Raw genomic sequence first — 25,499 nt, 5'->3', positions numbered from 1 at the left:
AATAATACAACATCTGAGCCCTGGATGGCTGGCTCAGTGGTAGAGCACAGGCCCAGCATGTGGATGTCCTGGGTTTGATTCCTGGTCAGGGCACACAGGAGAAGCACCTACTGCTTTTGCATCCCTCCCTCCTCTTTCACTTCTCTCTCTCTCTCTCTCTCTCTCTCTTCTCTTATTTCAGCCAAGACTGGATTGAACTAAGTTGGCCACAGGCACTGAGGATAGTTCCATGGCCTTCATCTCAAGTGCTAAAAAGAGCTCTGTTGTTGAGCAATAAAGCAACACCCCAGATGGGCAGAGCATCAGCCCTTAGTGGGCGTGCTGGTGGATCCTGGTCAGGGCACACGTGGGAGCTTTGTCACTGACTCCCTCTTCTTACTCAATAACAAAAATTATAATACTGTAAAATAATATAAAGTAATACAACAGGCCCTGGCCGGTTGGCTCAGCGGTAGAGCGTCGGCCTGGCATGCGGGGGACCCGGGTTCGATTCCCGGCCAGGGCACATAGGAGAGGTGCCCATTTGCTTCTCCACCCCCCCCCTTCCTCTCTGTCTCTCTCTTCCCCTCCCGCAGCCAAGGCTCCATTGGAGCAAAGATGGCCCGGGCGCTGGGGATGGCTCCTTGGCCTCTGCCCCAGGTGCTAGAGTGGCTCTGGTCGCAGCAGAGCGACGCCCCAGAGGGGCAGAGTGACACCCCTGGTGGGCGTGCCGGGTGGATCCCGGTCGGGCGCATGCGGGAGTCGGTCTGACTGTCTCTCCCTGTTTCCAGCTTCAGAAAAACACAAAAAATAAAATAAAATAATATAACATCTGTGTATTCTATTTTATTGTCTATAGTTGTGGTTTTGGTTTTTTGTTGTTTTTGTTCTATTCTCTACCAGCAGGTCAGAGTACACTGAAGAGAAAACAATATTTACCCAAAAGGTCACAGACTTGGTACTGAATTGGGAGGTCAGTTTGCACTCAGTATTTATCAAATCTTTGGATTATAGAGTTTCAATTGCATTTATGTGAAGCACCTTAATGGATCTCTTCATAGTCCTAGCGATTTGTCTTTCTTGTTTGATCCTCCTTTTTCTATGGAACCGAAGCTATGCCCAAGGAAAGCTGCCGCCTGGCCCTACTTCTCTCCCCATCGTTGGAAATATTCTACAGATAAATGCCAGCGACATCAACAGATCCTTCAACAAGGTTAAGTATGATTTATTCTCTTCCAATTGTTTGCAAGGAGTAAATGAGACAGCCTTATATCTAAGTAAAATATGGTCCCAGACACTGTGCTTTACAGAAGTAGTGTTAAAAGGAAGTGTTCATTGAACACCTATATAGTTTTTTTTTTAATTTAATTAAATATACTGAGACAATATTGATTAATAACTTTACAGGTTTCAGGTATACAGATTGATACTATATCATCTGTTGATTACATTGTGTGACCACCACCTGAAGTCTAGTCTCCTTCCATCACCGTACATTTCAACCCCACTACCCTCTTCCTCTTCTTCTTAACCCTCCTTCCCTTCTGGTAACTACCATACTATTTGTCTATGATTTTGTTTGTTTCTTTGTTTCATTTTTTCATTTGCCATTTTCTGTTTTATAGCACTGAATAGTGAAATCATATGGTCCTTGTCCTTTTCTGTCAGACATGATTTTACTTATTTATTTATTTATTTAAAATTTTTCCTTTGATTAAGAAAGAGAGAGGAAAGGAGAGTGAAAGAAGGAGAGAAGCATCAACTTATTGTTCCACTTAGTTTTTCTATTTAGTCGTGTACTCATTGCTTGCTTTTACTTCGTGCCCTGACCGGGAATCACACTCGCAGCCTCAGTGCGCCAGGACGATGATCTATCTATCGAGCCACCTACTCAAGATCCAGATGTAATTTTAAGTGGTGTATAGTTAGAAGGTGGCCAGAAGGGAATAAAATCTATGAGGTGATTGTTGAAATTGCCCAAAGTAGGAATTCCCTGCCCATATTGTGACCTGGGTCTTCTTTTTACTAATTCTATTTTCCTGAACTCTAATGGCAATGAGATTACTTTCAATTACAAAAAACTTACTGATTTACAGAGTCACAACACTAAAATTTTTCTAAAAGCACACACTGATGTGAAGTTAATGATGTGACTAAATGTTCAGGAACTTTTACAGTTTCTATTATATCTGTTCAATGAATGAGTATCTGCTCTAAGCTATTTATATGGAATAGCTTCCGAAATCTTGAAGGGATTTTCTAAAATCTGTCTGCCCTGAGACAAGTAGTTATCACAGCACTGCCCCTGGAAACTTTTTCTTCTTGTGTTCTGGGCTCTGGTTTAGAAGGGATTGTGTCAGCACTCCAGCCTATCCATTTCTTCACTTGCAACCCTGGGAAATTTAGAAAATCTCTCTGAGCTTCAATTTCCATTTCTTAAAAAGTGAATAATAGTTATTTTGCACAAGTTATTAATGTATCATCTATTCAACAAGTTATTGAATGCCTACTTTGTATTAGGCTCCATGTTAGGTCCTAGAGATTTTTTTTGTATTATTTTGTATTAGTTTCAGGTGTACAGCATAATAATCTAAGAATCTGACAATCATATACTTTGCAAATTGTTCCCCCTGCTATTTCCAGTACCCACCTGGCACCATGCATAGTTATTACAATATTATTGACCATATTCCTTATGCTGTACTTTACATCCTGTGACTATTTGGTGACTACCAATTTTTACTGAATCCCTTCTCCTTTTCACCCAGTCCCTGAACTCCCCTCTTCTCTGGTAACCAACATTCTGGTCTCTGTGTCAATGTGTCTGTTTCAATTTTGTTTATTTTATTCTTTAGACCCCACATATAAGTGAAATTATATATCTGCCTTTCTATTACTGACTTATTCACTACCAATAATAACCTCTAGTCCATCCATGCTGTTGCAAATGGTAAGATTTTAGTAGTTTTTATGTATATGCTGAACAACAACAACAAAAAAGACGTTTAGGCATTATGGAATTATGATATAATAATGCAAATACATTAATGATTGTTAACTATGTAAAAGGGGACCCAGCAGAAGACGGCGCATGTAGCTTCCAGGACTAGAAGTACCTGCAGGCAGCAAACGGTTCTCCTAGGAATTGAATTTGGAGGCTAAGCACTAAGGAATGATTGGGCACTTAACCAGACAAAAACCAGATAACAAATTAGTTCCAGCCTTTTTTCAATCTGGATTAGAATTACTTGTTATGTCTCTGAAAAAGGACCATGTCGGTTGTAGCCCAGAGAAGAGTTAAGAAATGCGGTCTGAGTTGAGATTGAAGAGGGTCTACAAGAGCCAGAGCATATGGGCCTTACAAGGATTTTAAGAATCTTTGTCTTTAGCACAAGAACAATGTGATGCCATGGATGTGCTTAAAGGATAGTAAATGTTAGCATTAACCTTCTGGAGAAGGAATTGTAAGGTAGTAGAAAGGATTCAATGTTGAACTGTTGGAAAGAGTTTAAGGTCTTATATTATTTGTGTACTGAGTATATGACAACTATAAGAGAAGAAAGACCCCAAGTAATGGAATGGCTTAAAGAAGACAAGAGTTTATTTCTACCTTTCATATAATATAGAGATGATTAATGGTGGTCTGCTTCTCTTCTTCAAGGTTATTCAGAGAACCAGTTTTTCTCAACCTTGTTGTTTACCATCTCGTGTCCCTAAGCTATTGTCTTCATTTCCATGGTCACACTGAGGTCTTCCCATGTTATCATCTCAATCCATGATTATGTGCAGAAAGGGAGAGCATGTGGGATCATTTATGCAACAGTGTAGGATTTGCACACATCACTTCTGCTAACATCAGTTCATGGAAGCTTAGTCACATGGCTACACAGGGAATCTGGGAAAGACCTGACATTAGGCTGCCATGTCCCTATATATTAATAAAACGTGGAGGTTTTATTCATATATAATTCTTCTGGTGCTAACAGAAGATGTAGGAAATAGATAATAAGGGACATTATTTGTCTACACGTGGGCAACATGGAAAAACATCCTTCAAACAGGAGAAACATATTACTTATGTTAAGTATAAGAAGGAAGGAGAAATTTGGAGCAATTAGAGGTTTGGCAGAAAAAATAATTAAATTATGAATAAAATTTATGATGATAGTCACATAGTAGAAGCTGAAAAATGGATAACTATTGATCGTGATAATAATGATAGCATTATTACTAATACAGTGTGTCCGTAAAGTCATGGTGCACTTTTGACCGGTCACAGGAAAGCAACAAAAGACAATAAAAATGTGAAATCAGCACCAAATCAAAGGGAAAACTTCTCCCAGGTTCATATCTATTCAGTGCAGTTTGATGAGGGCTCATGCACAGATTTTTTTAGGGCTCCTTAGGTAGCTATCCCGTATAGCCTCTACACGACTCGTCACTGACTGATGGCCTACCAGAACGGGGTTTCTCCACCAAACTGCTGGTTTCCTTCAACTGCTTATCCCACCAAGTAATGTTATTCCTATGTGGTGGCTCTCTTCGTTATAAAACGCGCCGATATTCATGTTACACTTTGCTAACAGATTCGAATTTAGCAAACCACAGAACACACTGAACTTTTCCTCTGTACCGTCCACATCTCAACTGGCATGGCCGTGGGCTTGCTCCACTGTATACACGGTGTTAAGTCATCATCTGTGCATGTGCATATGCTGCCCCATCATCCTACAGAAAACCTCGGAGGGTTTTCCTTTTATTTGGTGCAGATTTCACATTTGTATCATCTTTTGTTGCTTTCCTGGACCCGTCAAAAGTGCACCATGACTTTACGGACACACTGTAATACAATGATAATTTACCATTTAAGTAACGTGATTTCTTATTAAATTACCCAGGTCCAGAAATTGACATTTTTTATAATGGGGAAATAAATATTAAAATATCTCTTCAGTAAGATTAAAAATATTTCTCTCACTTACCTACATTTTCGCTTTGAAATTCTCACTCCTCTTGCATCTCCTGTTCCTTCCCTAGCTAGCAGAAGTCTATGGCCCGGTGTTTCACTGTGTATCTGGGCACAAAGCCCACTGTGGTGCTGCATGGCTACACAGCAGTGAAGGAAGCCCTGATCGATCGGGGAGAAGAGTTTGCTGCAAGAGGCAGTTTACCAGTGATAGAGAAAATCATACCGGGATTAGGTATGCTTCCATTTGCAAAGTGTGTGTGGATTAAGTTGCAAAGATTCAGAATAGGCTAAGGAATTGAGAAACTTTAAGCATTTAGAGACACTTATGGAAATATCATCATTCAAATTTTCTATAAGGGATAATTAATCTATATTTAAAATTATGAGTGACATAATGCCCCTATGAAACAATAAATCCAATGAAAGCAAACCAGCTAACCACTAATGTTCTATAAATTTGTGACTAAGCCATGTTCATTTTAAATTATGCCTGGTAAGAATGAGAAAGAGACAGAGAAAAGGGGAATGGAAATAGACTAAATTATTCAATTCACCAAATATTTTGCTTTTTTTGTTCTGAGTCATGGTTGCCAAGAGATTACTGTAGAACGCTTGCACAGTATGCACGGAACCAACATAAACCTGGAATATTTTCAACCTTACCTTTAATCTTCTTCTCTTCTAAAAAAGAGAAGAAATATTTGAATTCAATAGAATAGAGAGCATAAAACACAAATATTCTCTGAACAGAGGATGGTGGAGAAATATGTAATAAGAATGGATTGAAACTGATAGTGGAAAAAGCTTTTTAAATAAAAGACTTGAACTATCTTCCATTTGTTTTTGGAGCGAGTCTTATACTGTGCAGTCTTCTGGAGGGTCACAGGTTTCTGGCAAAAAGAGATAAAGCCTGAACGGAGTTCTTTCCTCCTCCACATGTTCTCGAAGATATTCTTGGACAAGTTTCCTACAAGTGTTGTTTCCCCACCCATCTGGTCTTGAGCCTCTGGAAGTCTGATGTCGAACTTCTTTGGTGTTAAGACCACATTTCATGGAAGGAGTTTCCCAAATAGAGAGGAAATGTTGAAATTAGAAGGATATGGGCCCTGGCCAGTTGGCTCAGTGGTAGAGCGTCGGCCTGGCATGTAGAAGTCCCGGGTTTGATCCCCGGCCAGGGCACACAGGAGAAGTGCCCATTTGCTTCTCCACCCCTCCCTCTCTCCTTCCTCTCTGTCTCTCTCTTCCCCTCCCGCAGCTGAGGCTCCATTGGAGCAAAGATGGCCCGGGCGCACTGGGGATGGCTCCTTGGCCTCTGCCCCAGGCGCTAGAGTGGTTCTGGTCGCGGTAGAGTGACCCCTGGTGGGATGAGCACGCCCCTGGTGGGTGTGCCGGGTGGATCCCAGTTGGGCGCATGCGGGAGTCTGTCTGACTGTCTCTCCCGGTTTCTAGCTTCAGAAAAATAAAAAAAAATTAAAAAAAAGGACTATGGCTGTGTCCCTTACCTGCAGAATAGATTTTCATGAACTTCCTTCTAATGCACAAAGCTGTCTCTCCTTCTTTCAAGAATTGGCTCCCTTTGTTACTGCCCCTAAAATTCACTTACGATGCACAGAAGTTGGTCAGGAAATTTTAACCTATTACTTGAACTCACCATGATTTACTAGCAGTGTGATCAAGGAGCAAGCATTTTGCCTCCAGGATCTTCAGCATTCTTTTCAGTTAATGGGGACAAATCACTGGCTCACAGAGTTATTGTGGGTTTAGAGGAGTTAATGGAGAAGAAGAGTTTAGTAATATGAAAAACCAAGTCTTGATAATGAGCTCCTAGGCTGGGGTGAGAGAGAAAGCAGGCAGAGTAGGGTCAGTGGGACCTTCTGAGACTGGCTCCATTAAAGTAACTTTTCTGCTTAAGCGACATTATCATTTCCTGAGATCAAGACTTTCAGCTAGAGTTAATGAAAATGAAAGTTATTCTTTTTTATTTACATTTTGTCCCTGATAGGAGTTGTTTTCAGCAATGGAGAAGTATGGAAGCAAACCCGGCGTTTCTCCCTCACGGTTTTACGGAACATGGGAATGGGAAAGAAAACTATTGAAGACAGAATTCAAGAGGAAGCCCTGTGTCTGGTGGAAGAATTAAAGAAAACCAATGGTGCGTTTTTTCTCTATGTACTTAACAAAAACAGTTTGGGTAGACTGAATGCTATTACAATTACCAATAGAGCACAGAGAGCTATCGCTCAAGTGTAGCGGAAGTTTACATTTTGCTCACAAGCAGTAAGAAGAGGTGAAGTGGTTGGCACAACAGCTTTTCCAGGTACCAGGTTAATAGGTGCTTTGACATCTTCAGCATGTGGCTTCCAGTGTCACCCAGGATCCAGCTCTTTTCCACAGCAGTGTAAGGAGCAAAGAGCAAGGAAAAAAGCCAAGAGTGTTATGAATGGGCAAGGTATGGCAGTGGCACACAAAAGTTCTTTCCCATTCCAGGGGCTGCAACAAGTAAACTGTTTTAGTTCTTTGTTGCTATTAGTATAAAAAAAAATGCAATCCATATGAATCATTGCATATCTTTGACAATTTATTAGAATATAATTTTGAAAATGGAATTAATAATTCAACAAATATTGGGTTTTGATAAGTATTATCTGGAAAATGATTTTGTGAACTTGATTTATATTTCAAGCAGAATTATTATTGACTGGGTCTTTTCCCATAGTGAATGTGACCTTCTCTCAGTTTCCTGACCCATGACCACTCAGACTCTGCTTGATTCCCCCTAGCTGTGGGACCTCACTCTGTTGGGACAGCCCGTTTCATCTCGGAGTAACTATAACTGTTGGAAGTTTCTTTCACATGTTGAGCAGAAGCATTTTTCCTTGTAACTTGTACTATTTGGTCTCTGCTGAGATTTTGCCTTTTGGAGGTCCAGTGTTGTGGCAGTTACCACTTAGAGGCAGGATGGGCCTCCCACCTAAAATTTGGTTTAGATGTTGATATTGAAGGTACCACACACACCCCAATAGGGCATGAAAAAGTTTTATTACTCATAATGATCAGTGGTTGGATTCAAATAATTTAACAACTGGTTCTCTGCCTTAATGACTATTTTCAGTATAAAAAAAAGATATACTGAAAAGTAGTTAATTATTTCATGCATTTAATACTTAAATTAGAAAAATAAAAGAGGTACACAAAACTAGATTATCTCATAAGAGTTTTAAAATATTAATGATAAAATATTAAATAATACCTGGCATAAAACAATAAAACTGTTATTTAAGATATTTCCATATCGCTTCTTGATTGGTGTCCTCACTTTCAATTGTTTTCACCTATGGACTGAATGAATAATAATAAGGAAGCTTAGAATATGCTCTTGCACAGATGAATGTTAAAAAAGCATAAGGAATGTGAGTCACCTTATTGGGTGACTGCCCAGGTGCCCACCTTAGAGAGAACCTTGGTTACAAGTGCCACCTTAATAAAGGTTCACCTAACTCAACAAAATATGTATTAGATAGTAGTTTTGCCGACCTGTTGAAAACCAGCTGAATCCCACAACTGATAATGATGCTTTCTATATAGGGCAAGGTGGCTCTTAAGAAGATCCCAAAATGGCATGAGAGAGCAGAGAAAGGACACTGGATTGAGAAATGGTGGTTAGGGGGTGAGGTGTGGATGCGGGTTCCCTGTGCCAGCCAGGGTGTGTGGTTTAAACACTCTGCTTGTGCCAAAGGAGGGAACACTTGAGCTTTTTTTTTTTTATCAGTTTGTCCAGGTGTGAGAAGAGTAAGAAAAGATAACGCTTAAAAGCTGTCAGAGCCAAATACCAAAAAATAAAAATAAAAAATAAATGGGAGTCATATTTGTTATTACATATAGAAAGCCTTTTTCATATACTATACCATATTGTTTGGAAATATCTGACTGTAACTCCAAATTCTCTCATTATTCTTCTCTTCTACAAGAAAAACACACCCAATGTTTGTCAACTTTGTTTTGTAAAATAAGATTTCATGTCTCCATAGTCTCCTGATATTCTTGAAGAAGTGTCCACACTGAGAGCTAAATTTTACACTTTTAAAGATGTTTTTACCATAAAGAGGAGGAAAATGTTCTTGTGACAGCATGGATGGACCGAGGGTGTTATGCTGAGTAGAATAAGCCAGTCAGAGACAGACAGTACCATATGATTTAACGTATATGCAGCATCTAAAGAGCAGTATAATGAACAAAACAGAAACAATCTCATAAATACGGAGGACAGACTGATGGCTGCCTGAGGAGAGGGAGGCTGGGGACTGAGTGAAAAAGGTGACAGGACTGAGAAGCACAGACTGGGAGTTACAGAATAGTCATGGGGATGTAAAGTACAGCATAGAAAATACGACACTGGGGAACAAAATTTTGTTGCATCCACAAAACACTTGTTCTTACCTAATTCATGTGTGCTGATCTCAAATCTGACATTAGTTTTTCTCTGTAAGCCACAGGTTTTTTTGCAATTCAAGATTTTAGGTTCTTATCTTATTGTAAAATTTTCAACATTTAGTTTAACATAATGAAGTAGAATGACTTCTTGGGCATCATCTTAGAGAAAATATAATAATTTATATAATGCAGTAAATACACTAATACCCTAAAAGATATGATTGCATCAGAATTTATCTACAATTTCAAAATAGAACATATTAAAGCACTTATTTTAATCATAAAATTTGCACAAAACTTATTTAAATTCTATTCAGGCAAAAATTTGTATTTGTAGCACTTACGTGTGTGTACTTATTGAGGACAATCTCATTTGATGCTCCAGTAGTAATCTGCTCATCACTAACAGCTTCAAGATTTTCGGGAAACTTATCAAGGTGACTGTTCAGGAAGTGAATCTTAACATTCATGTTCCATCAATGTAGCGGAAAGCCAACAGCATCCTTTGAACCAGAAGTTCATAGTTTTCTCCTTTTTTGTTGCCAAGGAAGTTCTTGTAACTGCCACAAAAGACTGCCATGCTGCTTTCTCCTCCTTATTTATCTTCCTGGAAAATTCTTTGTCATTTATGAGGGTTTGAATTTGAAGTCCATCGAATACACCTGCTTTTATCTTCTCAAAAGACAAGGCAGGAAAAGCAGAAATAATATGTTGAAAGCTTTCACTTTCCCTATTCAAAGCCTGAACAAACTGCCTCATTAAGCCAAGTTTGATGTGAAGTGGGGGAAAGAATGATCCTGTCTCAGTTAACTACAGGTTCATTCACAATATTTTGCATCCCTACTTCTAGGGCTACACGTTTCAGCCACTCCTTCAGTGTCCAGTGTTTCTCCCGAGATCGGCTGTCCCACAAACATAGAAAGCAAGGATACTTAGTGAAACCTCTCTGTTGTCCTAGCAGGAAATCTACCATTTTAAGATCCACACAAATGATCCAGTTATGCTCGTCGTACTTCAGAAAGTCAAGGACAATTTTTATATCATTATAATCTTCTCGCAGATGAGTTGAATAACCAATTGGAACCACTGCATAAGCATTACCGTTGTGTAGGAGAGCACATTTCAGACTCGATTAAGAGCTTTCAAGAAATAGCCGCCATTCTGTTGTCTGTTGGACTATAAGTGGTAACATCTAGCTGGCTGAGAAGACTACTGATATTATGACAGTAAACAAAGTGTTTGTCTTCAGAAAAAAAAATCCATAAAAATTTGTCCACACTTCCTGAAATGGGATACTTCAGCTGACCAGTGAAGTACATTCTTTTCTTGAAGCCTGGAGGCTAATAACTCAAGTGCTTTCTTTGATAGGCCCAAATCTCTTACTAAGTCATTCAATTCGGGTTGGCTAAACTGCTGAGGGGTTAATGACTGCTTGGCATCAGAAGAAGACCCTTCAGATTCTACAACCATTTCCTCATGCATTTGATCACCATGTCACTTTTTTTGTCCTTAGAAAAAATAAAACCATTGAAAACTGGAACTGGGAGTGTCTCAGAGTGTGGGATAGGTCGTATTGCTGAAGGAATATAAGAATATATGACCATATGCTGTTTTTTCTTGCCGATGCCCTTTGTATGGATCAGACAGAAATAACAGTCCCTGCTGTGGTCCTTAGGTTTACACCAAACTATGGGAATACCAAAAGGTGTTTTCCTTTTGTCCAGTCATGAAGCATTTCCTCAAAATTATGACACACAATATGAGGAGCCCAATTCTTGTCTTCATCGCAAAGGGGAACTTGAAAATAGGCAATATATGCACGTGTCACAAATGATGAAATACTGCGCTTTTGATGTTGAAGTGTGTAACAGCCACACATATAACAGAAGGTGCCAGGACTATTCTTACATTTACGCCTACTCGAAGAAGCCATGATTCAATCTTAAAACAAAATAAGAAGGTGTTTCTATGAGATAATAAAATTTACATGTAAAAACAACTACATTTATGTAAAAGTGATGTTTGTAAAACATTAATTGCCTTGTGGTTATGTTCAATCCAGGAGTCATTGCCTTTTAACTCCAATTTAAAACCCAATTCATGCCATTAACTGTAACAAAAAGAAATTAAAATTGCATAAAAACTAAAGCATGCACCAAAACATGGATTTCAGATTTGGAATCAATGATGCAGATATATATTGAAACAGTTCTAAAACCTCATGCAACAGAAAATGAAAAAAAATTGTTCCCCAGTGGATTATAATCAATGCCTGACCAAGAGGTGGCACAGTGGATACAGCTTTAGCCTGGGACGCTGAGGACCCAAGTTCAAAACCTCAAGGTGAACGGCTTGAGCATGGGATCAAAGAATGACCAGGGTCACTGGATTTGAAATCCAAAGTCACTGGCTTAAGCAAGGGGGCACCTGCTCAGCTGGAGCCCCCCTGGTCAAGGCACATATAAAAAGCAATCAATAAACAAATAAAGTGCTGCAACTACAAGTCGATGCTTCTCATATCTCCCCCTTTCTCTCTCTTGCTCTCATAAAAAAAATGTAGTCAATAATATTGTAAAATAAATAAACAAAAATTTAAAAGCATTTTTTAAAGGACATCCTTGTGAATTACCTTGTGGCTCTTATTAAGAGAATGATGTAAATAAGAAAATACTTGGGGGAAATTAATAAATAAATTGGACTGGATTAGACATTTTTACTTGGGGAAACAATACATTTTATTTTATGCATGTTGAGTTTATAGTGATGGTGGCATGCCTACTAGTTCCTATACTTAAAAAATCTTTTGAGTCAACTTTTCTCAAGTATTGTAAACAGTCAACTTAAGATTTAAATGGGAATTCCGCTCTAACTTTTGACTTACTTTCTTTTCAGAGGCTCCCTGTGACCCCTCTTTCCTTATAGGCACTGCTCCCTGCAATGTGATCTGCTCCATTATTTTCCAGAACCGTTTTGAGTACAATGATGAGCAATTTCTAACCTTGTTACATTATTTTGATGAAAATTTCAGACTTTTGAACACCACCTGGATACAGGTAAAGTCAAGGTTCTCTCTAAATGGGAAATAATGTTCTGACTATTCTACTGCTCATGCGGACCGATCCCGTTAGCCTATTTCAAAATGGTTGAAAGAATATTTCTCAAACTATCATTTGTAACCAGTCAGTGTGCTATCAAATCAATCCAGTGTGTTAAAATTTAATTTAAGCCTGGCCTGTTGTGCGCAGTACATAGAGAGTTGACCTGGGATGCTGACATCACCAGTTCAAAACCCTGCGCTTGTCTGGTCAAGGCACATATGGGAAGCAACTGCTATGAGTTGATGCTTCTTCCTTCTCCTTCTAACATTCTCCCTCTCTATCCTCCCTCTAAAATCAATAAATAAAACCTTTAAAAAAAGAAAAAATTTAAATTTAAAACATGAAACATAGTAATAAAAAGAAAAATATTATCTCATAGTGCATCAAATGATATCAAGGTATTTTTCTGAGAAAATTTTTTCTGATTTTTGCATCTATAGATAAAGAGGGTGGCAGCGTAAAATGTATTTCTCACTATACTGCATTGTCAGAGAATGTTAGTAACTTATAATATGCAATCACTAACAACTAATAATCTATGTGAATCATAAGCTCATGTTATGTTCGACCTGGGAAGGACCCTGGAGAACAAATAATCAACTTCTCATTTTTGGATCATCAACAGATATTAAGCATATTGTCCAAAGCAACCAAGACAAAGAATGAACTAGACCTAGAATCTAGATTTCTCGGTTCTCTTTCTAGTTTGATACAAGCTACCAGCCAAATAAATTGTTCCAGTGCCTACTACCAAGGGTATTAGATCATGTAGGAGAAGAGTCAGTAAATTCCAGGACTGGGAATGGCCTAATGAATAAGGCAGTGTGCATATTCTTGAGGGTGTAAGTGCCAGAATAAAATAAGCTAAGTAACTTGAGCATTCCTTAATCTTCCTGATGCACGGTCTCTTCATTACAAAACAAGGGTATGAGAGCAAACTTTTTAGGTGACTGTAGAAATATGTGTAGGGTAAACTGGGAGGAACACTGGGTTCTAGCTCTATCACTAGGCTGGTGTCACAGAGTGGTGGAGTAGCCTTTCTCAACCTCAGTATCCTCATTTGGAAAGAGGTGGTATGCTTCTTAATACTTTCAGAGAATATGGTTACGAAAAGAATTTAAAGGTTTTAAAACTACTTTGTAACTTGTGTGTCCTGTTGTCCTATAATTCTGGATATTTACCATTCTTTCCATTTTCTTTTTCCATGCACATAAGAGAGAAAAAGGGAGAGAGAGAGAGAGAGAGAGAGAGAGGAAGGGAGAGAGATGAGAAACATCAAATCATAGTTGCAGCACTTTAGTTTTTCATTGATTGCTTTCTCATGTGTCTTGACCGGAAAGTGGGGGCTTCAGCCAAACCAGTGACTGCTTGCTCAAGCTAGCAACCTTGCGCATAAGCCAGTGACCTTGGGCTTCAAGTTAAAGACCTCTAAGTTCAAGCCAGTGACCATCGACTCATGGTGATGACCCCATGCTCAAGCTGGTCACCAGCGCTCAAGCTAGTGAGCCCACACACAAGTCTGCAACCTCGACTGTATCCCAAGATGATGCTCTATCCACTACACCACCACTGGTCAGGCCGGTTCTTTTTCTTTCAAGTTCCAAGTATGTCCTAGTGCAGGATGCATGTCTTATTCATCTTTAGCTGCTCAGCATATAACAAAGTGTCTGATACATAATATGGGTCTATAAAAATTTGCTGAGTGAATTAATGAATGATTCTTTACCTTTCAGCTCTATAATATGTTCCCATATTTACTACATTATCTCCCTGGATGTCATAATGAATTATTTAAAAACATTGTTAAACAAAGAGAATTTATTTTGGAAAAAGTAAAAGAACACCAGGAATCCCTGGACCTCAATAACCCTCGAGACTTTATTGACTGCTTCCTGATTCAAATGGAAAAGGTATAAAAGACCCTGATTTTCAACTTCATCTTTGTTGGTGATGGGACTCATGGATTAGTTTTCATCTTTCACAGTGAAATTAGGATAATAAAATGAATGCATCTTCCTAAGGATGTATTAACTACTTGTACAACCTGTTGCTTCTACAAACCATAATGAGTGTCTTGAGATAGTTCCAAATTCTCACTAAAAAATGACTTACAAGGCTTTATATTTAATTTGTTAAAACTAGTTCTTTGTTTGAAACAGATTTAAGGACATCCACAAACAAGTACACACACATTCAAGATTAATGATAAACAATATATATCTTTAATAAAATAAGTTCCGTGAATGCAAGATGTAACATGTGAGGAAACTCAGGAATGCGTAAGAACCTAGAAAGATTTACCTTGGAAAGCTACTAAGAAATCTTGCCAAATGAGGTAGTTTTAGAGGAAATGCTGGCTTAGATGAACAGAGATGACAAACTGGGTCTAGGGAATGATGATCAAGTGTGTGGAATTTTCAGAGGTTATCTTGATTGTAACTGAGAAACTGCTGTCGGTGTCATGGCTGGCGACATTGGGAATAGTGATGCTGTTAGCGGGTGGGTGGTTCTGGAGGCTGAATGAGAAATTTAGACATAATAAAATAGACTATAGGTCACATACTGTCAGTGAGTAGTCATGATGACTTGATAAAAATTATGTTTGAAAGAACTGATTGACTCTCATGGGTGAGAAAGTAGGAATCAGAAAGGACTTACAGGAAGTTTGTAACTCTGATTTTATTTTAACTGAAAGACATCTAAAAACCCATCTAACTTTACCTTCAGCTATTACATTCTCGATGTCTGGATTAATTTATCAAATAAGCAAATTAAACAAATAATGATGTTATATTGAGGTACATTACAGTATCTCTAAGGTTCTTCTAATTATAGTAATTCGAATACATCATTACTAGGAAAAGCACAATCAACAGTCTGTATTTACCATGGAAAACTTGATCCAGACCGTGTGGGATATTTTTACTGCAGGAACAGAGACAACAAGCTCCACCCTGAAATATGGACTCCTGCTTCTGCTAAAACACCCAGAGGTCACAGGTATGGTCACAGACAATGGGCAAGATAAAATTCGGGTAAAAATTGGCAGGCAGCACTGATAACTCTCCCATTCTTCACCTGTCTAGATAATATTCAAAAAAAGATTTCCATTACTAATACATCTTCCTAACATTAGAGAAATTAAATTCAAATTATAGTACAAAAAGAGAAAAAAATTTAAATAGCAGCAGAGATTTGAAGGGCAGAAGTTATTGTTCTTCCTGTACTGGTAGATAATCCTTGATCTGCATCAGACCAGATGAAGTAAGCAGGGTCATACTAGAATCTGGGAAAGATTAGCCTTTCTCTTCATCTAAAAAGATATCACTTGATATTCCTTCCATGTCCCAATAAATATATCTTTGTCAGCCTGACCAAGCAGTGGTGCAGTGGATAGCCTTTTGGACTGGGATGTGGAGGACTCAGGTTTGAAACACCGAGGTTGTGGCTTGAGAGCGGGCTTACCAGCTTGAGCGCGGCATCACTGACTTGAGCATGGGATCATAGACATGACCCCATGGTTACTGGCTTGAGCACAAATGTCATTGGCTTGAAGACCAAGGTCACTGGCTTCAGCAAGGGGTCACTCGCTTGGCTTAGCGCCCCCATGTCAAGGTACATATGAGAAAGCAATAAATAAACAAGCCAACAATTGACACTAAGATGCCACAATGAAGAATTGATGCTTCTCATCTCTCTTCTTTCATGTCTGTCCCTATCTGTCTCTCTCTCTGACTCTCTCTGTCTCTGTCAAACAAACAAAATATATTGCTGCTCAAATGCATTTGCACTGTAAAGAGGGATTCAAGAAAATCATAATCTTTCCCTACTGGAGTGTCTTACTTTCTAAACAAAGAGTTAGACACAAATAAAAAATTCTTTTGAAATATACCCTAATGGGCAAACAAAATTTTCCTCAGAAGAATGATTACACTTACAAATGCAATTTTGCCATTTTACCTCCTCTTTTTTATTGAGTTTATATTAAGAGGTTATTTCCTCCACTGTTATGTCATTTTCTGTTTGGTACATGCAGACAGTGTTAGTATAATTAAATCTCATGAGCCTCTCTCTCCAACATCAGCATCAGATTTTCCTACTTGATTTAAAGTCCACTGTCCTCCATTATAACTGCGATGCTTTCCAAAAGGTGCGATTTATAAGCACAGCCTTGAAATCACGTTGCTTGCACACATCACATTGTGGGATATGATGGCAATGTATTTCTTTCATGGGACACACATTCTTTTAGCCAAATAAACTCACTAACTCTTGTAAGACCTATGACGATTATGACTGTCAATTGTATGGAACATTTTCCTACACACATTTAAAGCCCTTCTTGTGTCATATTTCCCCAGCTCTTCCATTTTCATTATCTATGTGGGTTTTTTCTTGCATCATATTCATTTATGTTTTCTCTTTTCTTTCTTGCCATCATTATCTTTCACTGTGACATTTGGATAAGCATAGGATTTTATAAGCAGCTCCTAACCACTGCATATAACCACTCTCTTCTAGGCAAAACTCATCTCTCAAACTGAGAAGGCAAAGTCTAAAACTTCTCTAAAATTCCTAACCTTTCGTTCCTTATAACTATTAAGCCACATATTTTTCAGATGCTCCATTAAAGGACCATTCTTCATGTGGTAGATACATCCCATATGTCCACAGTAGCCACCCGGTAGTGGAGAAAATGGGTTGTAGGCTCTAACAACAGTGGCTGCAGGTTCTGCTCTACTAGCACATAGCTGTGTGACCTCAGGCTCATGACTACCTTTCCCCGTATGACGCCCTCTTCTGTTTAAGGAGATGATAATACTTCCTAACATTCACAGAGACTTTTCCACAAAGGGAAAGTTAATAAGCATTTGTTTTTAACTAATGAATAGTCCTAGTTAAGCTATATGTTATTAACATGATATACTTTATAGGTAAAGGAAAAATATAATTCACTAACACAACTTAATTTCAATAATCTTATTTAAGTTCAAATATGGTGGGTTTGGGAATGAAAAAGACCGCTTAATACCTGGATGGCCTGTTTTCTCATTTTTAAATAAACAAACCTATTGCCAACACATAAAATTATTTTGAGAAATTATAAAGAAATATACTAGTGTAGCATGCCTGTCAAATTTTTTACACTAAATAAATGTTAACTTCTTGTTCCTCTGTGCTGACTCAACTAAACATCTTATTTAATTGCTCTATTTATTAAGCACTTACTGTACTGGGAAGCTCTTACTCCCTTGGAAGTTACACATTTAATAAAACAAAAACTGCATATACAAAGAGGTTAAACTACATGGTTTGTAGTGATCCTTCCAGATCCCAGGCCCCCTAGTCCATTAAACAAAAATACACAAAATAGAGAATCAAAGTTGAGAAGTGAATTTCATGGTACAACTGCATTTTATATGCACATATATTTAAGTCTCTAATGAGACTCGAATTAGCCTAAGAAACTAAAAATCTGTTTCTTTTTCTCCCTTATGGAGGTAGCCAAACATCGTTTTCCTTTCTCCCCATCTCCCAGCACAATGTAACCAAAATTAAGACGGTCATTTCACAAGTGTTCCATTTCACATACATTCTGATTCCTGCCGTGCCAGCTAAGGTCCAGGAAGAGATCGACCGCGTGGTTGGCAGAAACCGGAGCCCCTGCATGCAGGACAGGAGCCGCATGCCCTACACGGACGCCGTGGTGCACGAGATCCAGAGATACAGTGACCTCGTTCCCAACAACCTGCCCCATGAGGTGACCCGGGACATTAACTTCAGAGGATACTTTATTCCGAAGGTGAGAGATATTTCATCTCCACTTTTCCTTAGGAATCAGATTCCGACTGTCACTGTAGTGGAATTACAGTCTGCTTCACTTCTACACGTATTGCACGTTCAAAACTCAGGCACCTCACCCTCTGTGTTCCTTTTCTTCTAGTCTGCTGACACTACTTTATAAATATAATAGCGCTTACGTTCCCGAGGATTTCAGTGCACCCTGCATGTCCGTTAGCGCAGTCTGCTGTCCGCGTCTCTGCTCTCCAGTGTGTTTACTACGCTCCCCACTCAGCCAGCAGCCTGTCCTCCCCTTGTCTCCTCAGCTGTCTGTGTCACTTACTCGTCAAACTTTTCATGAAAAAAAGAAAAGCTGCAAGTCAACTGAAAGAAAGCATTAGGAGGAGGGATACTTACTATTTTCTCATTCTGATTGGGAAGTACAGGGTTTTCAAGAATACAGTCACTCAGGTAGAGTTTTGAGAAATACCTCATACTTGGTTTCAAAGAGAATTACTTGGATTTTCAGTGACTTCAGGACTTTTTTTCTAATGATTTATTTATTTATTTATTCAGTTTTAGAGAAAGAGGAGAGAGAGAGAGAGAGAAAGAAGAAGGAGCAGGAATCATCAACCCCATATGTGCCTTGACCAGGCAAGCCCAGGGCTTCGAACTGGCGACCTCAGTGTTCCAGGTCAATGCTTTACCCACTGTGCCGCCACAGGTCAGGCACATCAGCACTTTTTTTTTACAACAGTGCAGTTTATTAAGAACAGTGCACTCCAGAGAGTGTCCTTCGTTTTCTGAAAAACAAGTGCTGACATCAGACTACGAACTGAAGACAACGCCTTGGGCTCCATGAACAGTGCCTTGGACTGGCGTTAAATGGTTTAAGACCTATTAGGCTTGGTCATTAAGTTGCTCTGTAACATGAAATAAATTCTTTTAATACCTCAATCACCTGATGTACAAACAAAAGGATTAGATAAAGGGACTTTTTTTAAAGCTCCATAACATTCACTATTTTTCCATTTAGTGAGAAGAAAGGAGGCAGAGACAGACTCCCACATGCACCCACCCAGGATCCACTAGGCATGCCCACTAGGGGACGATGCTCTGACCATTTGAGGCCATTTTTAATCAAGCCATGGCTATAGAAGGGAAGGAAAAGACAGAGAGATAGAAAGAGAGAAGTGAGAGGTGGAGGGGTGGAGAAGCAGATGGTCACTTCCCTGTGTACCCTGACCAGGAATCGACCCAGGACATCCACAAGCCAGGCAGATGTTCTACCACTGAACCAACTGGCCAGGGCCTCCATACCATTCTTTATAATCTGGTTTGTCTGTTTCTCTTTATATCAGGGCACGTTCATATTCACATCTCTGACTTCTATCCTGCACGATAACAAAGAGTTTCCTAATCCAGACCAGTTTGACCCCAGACACTTCTTAGATGAAAGAGGCAACTTTAAGAGGAGTGACTACTTCGTGCCTTTTTCAGCAGGTAAGCAAGTTTCTTTTCTATTTGCACATCAGAGGCCAAAGAGATGAGGCAGGGCTTTCCATGGATGCTACCCTGGACTGGACAAATTGTCATTTGCATGAGGACAGAGGCACCACTCCCAAAGCCGAGGTTATTTCTCATTGGATTGGAGGCTGCTTAATGAGTTCCATCCCATAATTCACCACTGACATTGCCAAAAGCTCCTCCTAGAGTCAGTTCATTCAGTACACTTCCCTGAGGACCCCATATACAGCATACTCATGCTCAGATCCAAGGATAAAGTGTGAATAAGAAACAGATCCCCTCTCTGAAAGAGAGGACGGCAAATTAATATGCGTGGCTCAGCTGCAATGAGTATATTCAGGTCCCGAGCAGGTACGGTGTGGAATTATGAAAATAGACTTAAAGAATTAAAGAATATAAAAGATGGGTTTGGGAGGGCTTTGCAATTACTGCTAGCAGAAAATACCGTCCTAGCAGAGAAAAACATGGCCGCCCCAGAACCGCATCCTCCTTTATTATAGGGCAAAATGGGCCATTAGGAAACCAACGACTTTTCTGATTACAGTTTCCAAGGCAACTCAAGAATTACACTAAGTGCAAAAATCTCCCACCAAATACTTAACACGCACAAAGAAGCCAGTCTTTCCTTCAGGAAACACAGGGGCGGGGGCAGAACGAACATCACAGCTAACATGGAGGTGTGGGGAAGGGCTTAGCTTTTTGCAAGCGACGTGGGGGGTTGGGCAGCAGCCAGTTTCTCACACCTTGGTCCCCCAGAAATAACTCTAAAAACCCTATTGATGTTTTGCTCCCCAACATTAACAGGCAATGAGACCCCAAAGAGACAAAATGGCCTTTGAGGGGCTGTTGTGGCAGCCCAAACAGAAGCTTCTGACTCCTTTATCTTTGTATTGTTTTGTTTTAGAGAGACAGAAAAAGAAAGGGGGGGGAAAGAGAGAGAGAGAGAAGCATTCATTTGCTGTTCCACTTAGTGTTTATTTATTGATCACATTCCGTATGTGCCCTGGCTGGGGATCAAACCTGCAACCTTCGTATTTCAGACGACGCTTTAACACAGGGGTAGTCAACCTTTTTATACCTACCGCCAACTTTTGTATCTCTGTTAGTAGTAACATTTTCTAATCGCCCTCTGGTTCCACAATAATGGTGATTTATAAAGTAGGAAAGTAACTTTACTTTATAAAATTTATAAAGCAGAGTTACAGCAAGTTAAAGCATATAATAACAATTACTTACTAAGTACTTTATGTTGGATTTTTGCTAAGTTTGGCAGAATAAATCTTTATAAAACAACTTACTATAGTTAAATCTATCTTTTTATTTATACTTTGGTTGCTCCGCTACTGCCCACCATGAAAGGTGGAATGCCCAGTAGTGGGCGGTAGGGACCAGGTTGACTACCACTGCTCTAACAGAATGAGCTACCGGCCAGGTTCAGGAGCTCCTGACTATAGTCCTCTGTGTTGCCAGGGCAGAAGGCAAAGTAATTAGAAGGTAAGGGAAATTTTCTTGCAGGAAGTATCATTTAAGTGCTTTCCTTTAATTTGTGAGGGTCCTGGAAAGAAATAGGTGGCGTGCTCAGAGAAGTCAACTAAAGAAAGTTTAATGAGCCTGACCAGATGGTAGTGCAGTGGATAGAGCATCAGACTGGGAGGCAGAGGACACAGGTTCAAAACCCTGAAGTCGCCAGCTTGAGTGCAGACTCACAGCTTGAGCGTAACGTTGTTGGCTTGAGCTTGGGATCATAGACATGATCCCATGGTCACTGGCTTGAGCAAGGTGTCACTCTCTCTGCTATAGGCCCCCGGTGAAGGCACATATAAGAAAGCAATCAATGAACAACTAAGGAGCTGTAACGAAGAATTGATGCTTCTCATCTCTCTCCCTTCCTGTCTTTCTGTTCCTATCTGTCCCTCTCTCTGTCACACACACACACACACACACACACACACACACACAAACATACACATGTTTAATGCAAAGACAGTTTTTGAGGTGTGGGAAGATTAAGGGATGTAATGAGGTGTGCTAAAGCACTCAGGGGCTGGCACCAGCAGAAGAAAAACATCACCATCCTAGGTTGAAAGGGACGAGGGAAGGTGGCTATTACTGGAATCCAAGTAGATCTTTAGCAAAGAGAGATGGGACCCCTCAACAGGAAATGCATTTAGAGGCAGAGGAATAGAGCCACTGTCTAAACTGCGGTCTGACAGGGTGTGAGTGAGGATTAAATACTCTGGCCATTTCAATATCTAATCCTCTGAATTCATTTAGAACTCAGAAAGGAACCAACTTCCGAGTTTATGCAAGTCATAGGAATCAGCTTCTTGAGCAGAGAGTAAGCGCCAAAGACAAACACACACAGAATGGACCTGAAAGGAAGGAGACCCAGAGAATATTCAGCACACTCCAAAGGAGAAACAGAGGGAAGAAGAGAGAGTAAAAGGCCTGATCTTTCTTCCGGTGAAATGAGCCTGCTCAAGGTGTCTATTCATATCACTGGGTTTGCAGACTCGCTTTTGTCTGACACTGTAGGCATCATTTCAAGATGAAAGGCCTTACCTGAAGAGCTTATATTCCAGTCAGTGAGACAGATGAATTATTAGAACTTCCTGTGACATGTGCTGTATTAGAACATTAATGAGGGCTGTGGAAACAGATGGGGGAGTGAATTACATACCCTGAGCACGTCACAGAAGTTTGCATAGAGTAAATGACATCTGAACAGGATCTAGTAAAATGTAGAGAGTGTCAGCCGGCAGAGCAGAGGGGAAGACTATTCCATGTGGAGGGACCCTGGAATTTGAGACAACATCTGAAATTGCCAGTATGTTTGGGGATTAGTGGATAATAATGCTGTGGCTAATTTTTGAGGTTTCTTTTTACACTTGGCAATGGTAAACTCTTGAAAAATTTTAAAGCAGTGACATGAAAAGATTAAGATTATCCTTTAGAATACAGGTGAGGAGAAACAAAGCTGTTACTGAGCCTTGGAACTGTCCATGGAAAAGTACAGTGTGTGCCTCATGCCAGTTGGGTAGGTCAGCATGTGTGTGTGTGCATGGAAAGATGTCACTGACAAGCCTCAGGAAAGCAAATCCAACGTGGGAGCACAGAATAGAACCTTTCTTGCAGCACGCACACAGAGGTAGGTGCTGAGGGAATGAAGGAAACCAGGTTCCGCTGTAGATAAGAGAAGCCATAAGTTAATTAGTCTTTTATTAATATACTTACATATTTCCATATTTTTTGAGCCTCTCTGTGTGTTAACTCAGAAATAGAATTAAATTAATATGTAATTTCCGTGTCCTTTTTAGGAAAAAGAGTTTGTGCTGGAGAAGGCCTGGCCCGCATGGAGCTGTTTTTAATACTGACCCACATTTTACAGCATTTTACCCTGAAGCCTGTGGTTGATCTGAAGGAAATTGACACCACTCCAGCTCTCTCTGGGATAGGCTCTGTACCGCCCAAATATAAGCTCTGTTTCATTCCAGTGTGAAGCAGGGGCAAGCTGCCAGGTTGCAGAACAAGACCCTCCGGCCTCATCTGAATGAGCCAGACGCTTTCTGTTCAGTGTGTGAGCCATTACCCACCTCTTTCTGAACAGGAGGAACGACATTCCTAAGCTCTGTCTCTTCTAATTTCCCCTGTCCTGTACAAAATAAAACTATAAAGCCTCTCGCGTGAGCCAGAAGAGAAAGTCTTTATGATCTTAAACTCTGTAGACAGCACTTGTTATAAGAGATTGTAAAATAAATCTTTAGTTAAATTAATTTAAGCTTCTATCTATTCATTAAATGATACCATTTAAGATCACCAAAAGGCTGTCCTGGCCAGTTGGCTCATGGATAGAACATTCGCCCGGCATGTGTACGTTCTGGGTTCGATTCTCAGTCATGACACGTAGGAGAAGCAACCATCTGCTTATCTCCCCTTCCTTCCTCTCCCCCTTCTCTCGCTCTTCACTCTTGAAGCCAGTGGCTGTGTTGGTTTGAGTGGAGGAGAGCTTGGTTGATTTGAGGCCCCAGACGGGGGTAGCCAGAAGGATATCGGTTGGGGTGCATGTAGGAGTCTGTCTCTCTATCTCCCCTCCACTTACTTAACAAAAAAAGATAATCAAAAAGTAAGATAAAGAGTGGGAGAAATAATCACAATGAATATATTCTGAAAGCATGTATATCCACATTATATAAAGAACCAAAAAACCCACAAAGACACTGTCAATATTTTTTTGAATGAGAAAAATGTTTGAATAGTCACTTAAGAGAAGAGGATTTTATGAGGTCAATATACATGTAAAAAGAGATTCAACTTTACAAGTTATGTGGGAAGTAAAAATTAGAACCAGCCTGACCAGGAGGTGGTGCAGTGGATAGAGCATTGGACTGTGATGTGGGAGACCCAGGTTTGAGAACTTGAGGTCACCAGCATGAGCGCAGGCTCATCTGGTGTGAGTAAAGCTCCCCAGCTTGGACCCAAGGTCTCTGGCTTGAGCAAGGGGTTACTTGGTCTGCTGTAGCCCCAAGGTCAAGGCACATATGAGAAAGCAATTAATGAACAACTAAGGTGTCACAACAAAAAACTGATGATTGATGCTACTGATCTCTCTCCATTCCTGTCTGTCTGTCTCTACCTATCCCTCTCTCTGACTCTCTCTGTCTCTGTATAAAAAAAACCCAAAAAACAAAAAAAGTAAATCCAAAATGAATTACTAATATGTACCCACCATCCACTAACAAACATGTCCTACACAAGCAAGGATCTTTGTTTTGTTCACTAATAAATAGCAGTTATCAGGACCTGAAGATGGCAACAAAGTAGGCAGACACACAGACTCCCAGCTCTCACCACCAAACTGGAATACAAATCAATTTAGAAACAATCAGCGTGAAAAACCAACTCTGGACTACAAGAACAGCTCTCAAAAACCAAGGAGGAAAGAAGAAGCCATAACAAACCTGGTAGGGAGTGCCTGAATCTCCCTTGCTTAAAGGAATAGGGGAGGTGAGGTTGAGAGCCTAGAGGGGCTCTCACTCTTGGGTAAAGAGCAGAAAATACTGCTCACAGCCACGTGCCTGGCAACCAGGGAGTAAGGTGTGTTGAAAGGACCGATTATCTTCCAAGTGGAAAGGGGAGAGAGAGGGATAGACGGTGAGGGGCAGAGTAATGCAGGGGACAACCTAAAAAGCTGACTCATCCAGTGATGGAGGCGGCCATAGCTGGGGGAGGGACTTATCCTTCCACAAAACAAAAGACTAAATTACTTCTGGATCAGAGATCTCCAGACATCTCTCCAGTTCCAATCAGCACAACAAGACACAGCTGAAAACAAGAAGTGGGGGAGGAGGAGCAATAACTCAGGTCTCCATGGAGATCTGAGAGACACTTCCCCCTACTGAAGCTGAGAAAATACCCTGCCCCCAGAGAGATTAATTGGTAGAAGAGGCCTTCAAAGTCTCAGGTTACACCCACCCCATTCCTGGATACAGTTTCAAGAAAGCCCCCTGCTGAGATCAGTAAACAAGACTATCACCTGTTAAGAAAACAAACAAATCAAGACTTCAAAGCTGACCAAACCTGAAAGTGGATTACAAATAATAGCTGATGCCAACCCAAGAAGACCTAGAAATAACACAATTGACAACTGGAGGCAGACAACTCCAAGCCTAGACTCAACCAGCTCTACAAACAAAATACCCAAATACAGACATAAT

At 40.0% G+C, this 25,499-nt stretch overlaps 1 pseudogene; it reads left to right on the top strand.

Annotated features, from left to right (window-relative positions):
• Positions 1-962: 962 nt before the first annotated feature.
• LOC136311257 (cytochrome P450 2C21-like) lies at positions 963-23,558 on the top strand (annotated as a pseudogene).
• The last annotated feature ends 1,941 nt before the right edge of the window (positions 23,559-25,499 follow it).

The sequence above is a fragment of the Saccopteryx bilineata genome, chromosome 7, assembly GCF_036850765.1.
Source record: "Saccopteryx bilineata isolate mSacBil1 chromosome 7, mSacBil1_pri_phased_curated, whole genome shotgun sequence".
Lineage (NCBI taxonomy): Eukaryota > Metazoa > Chordata > Mammalia > Chiroptera > Emballonuridae > Saccopteryx > Saccopteryx bilineata.
The sequence above is the reverse complement of the archived record's forward strand: the minus strand, read 5'-3'. Positions and strand labels throughout refer to the sequence as shown.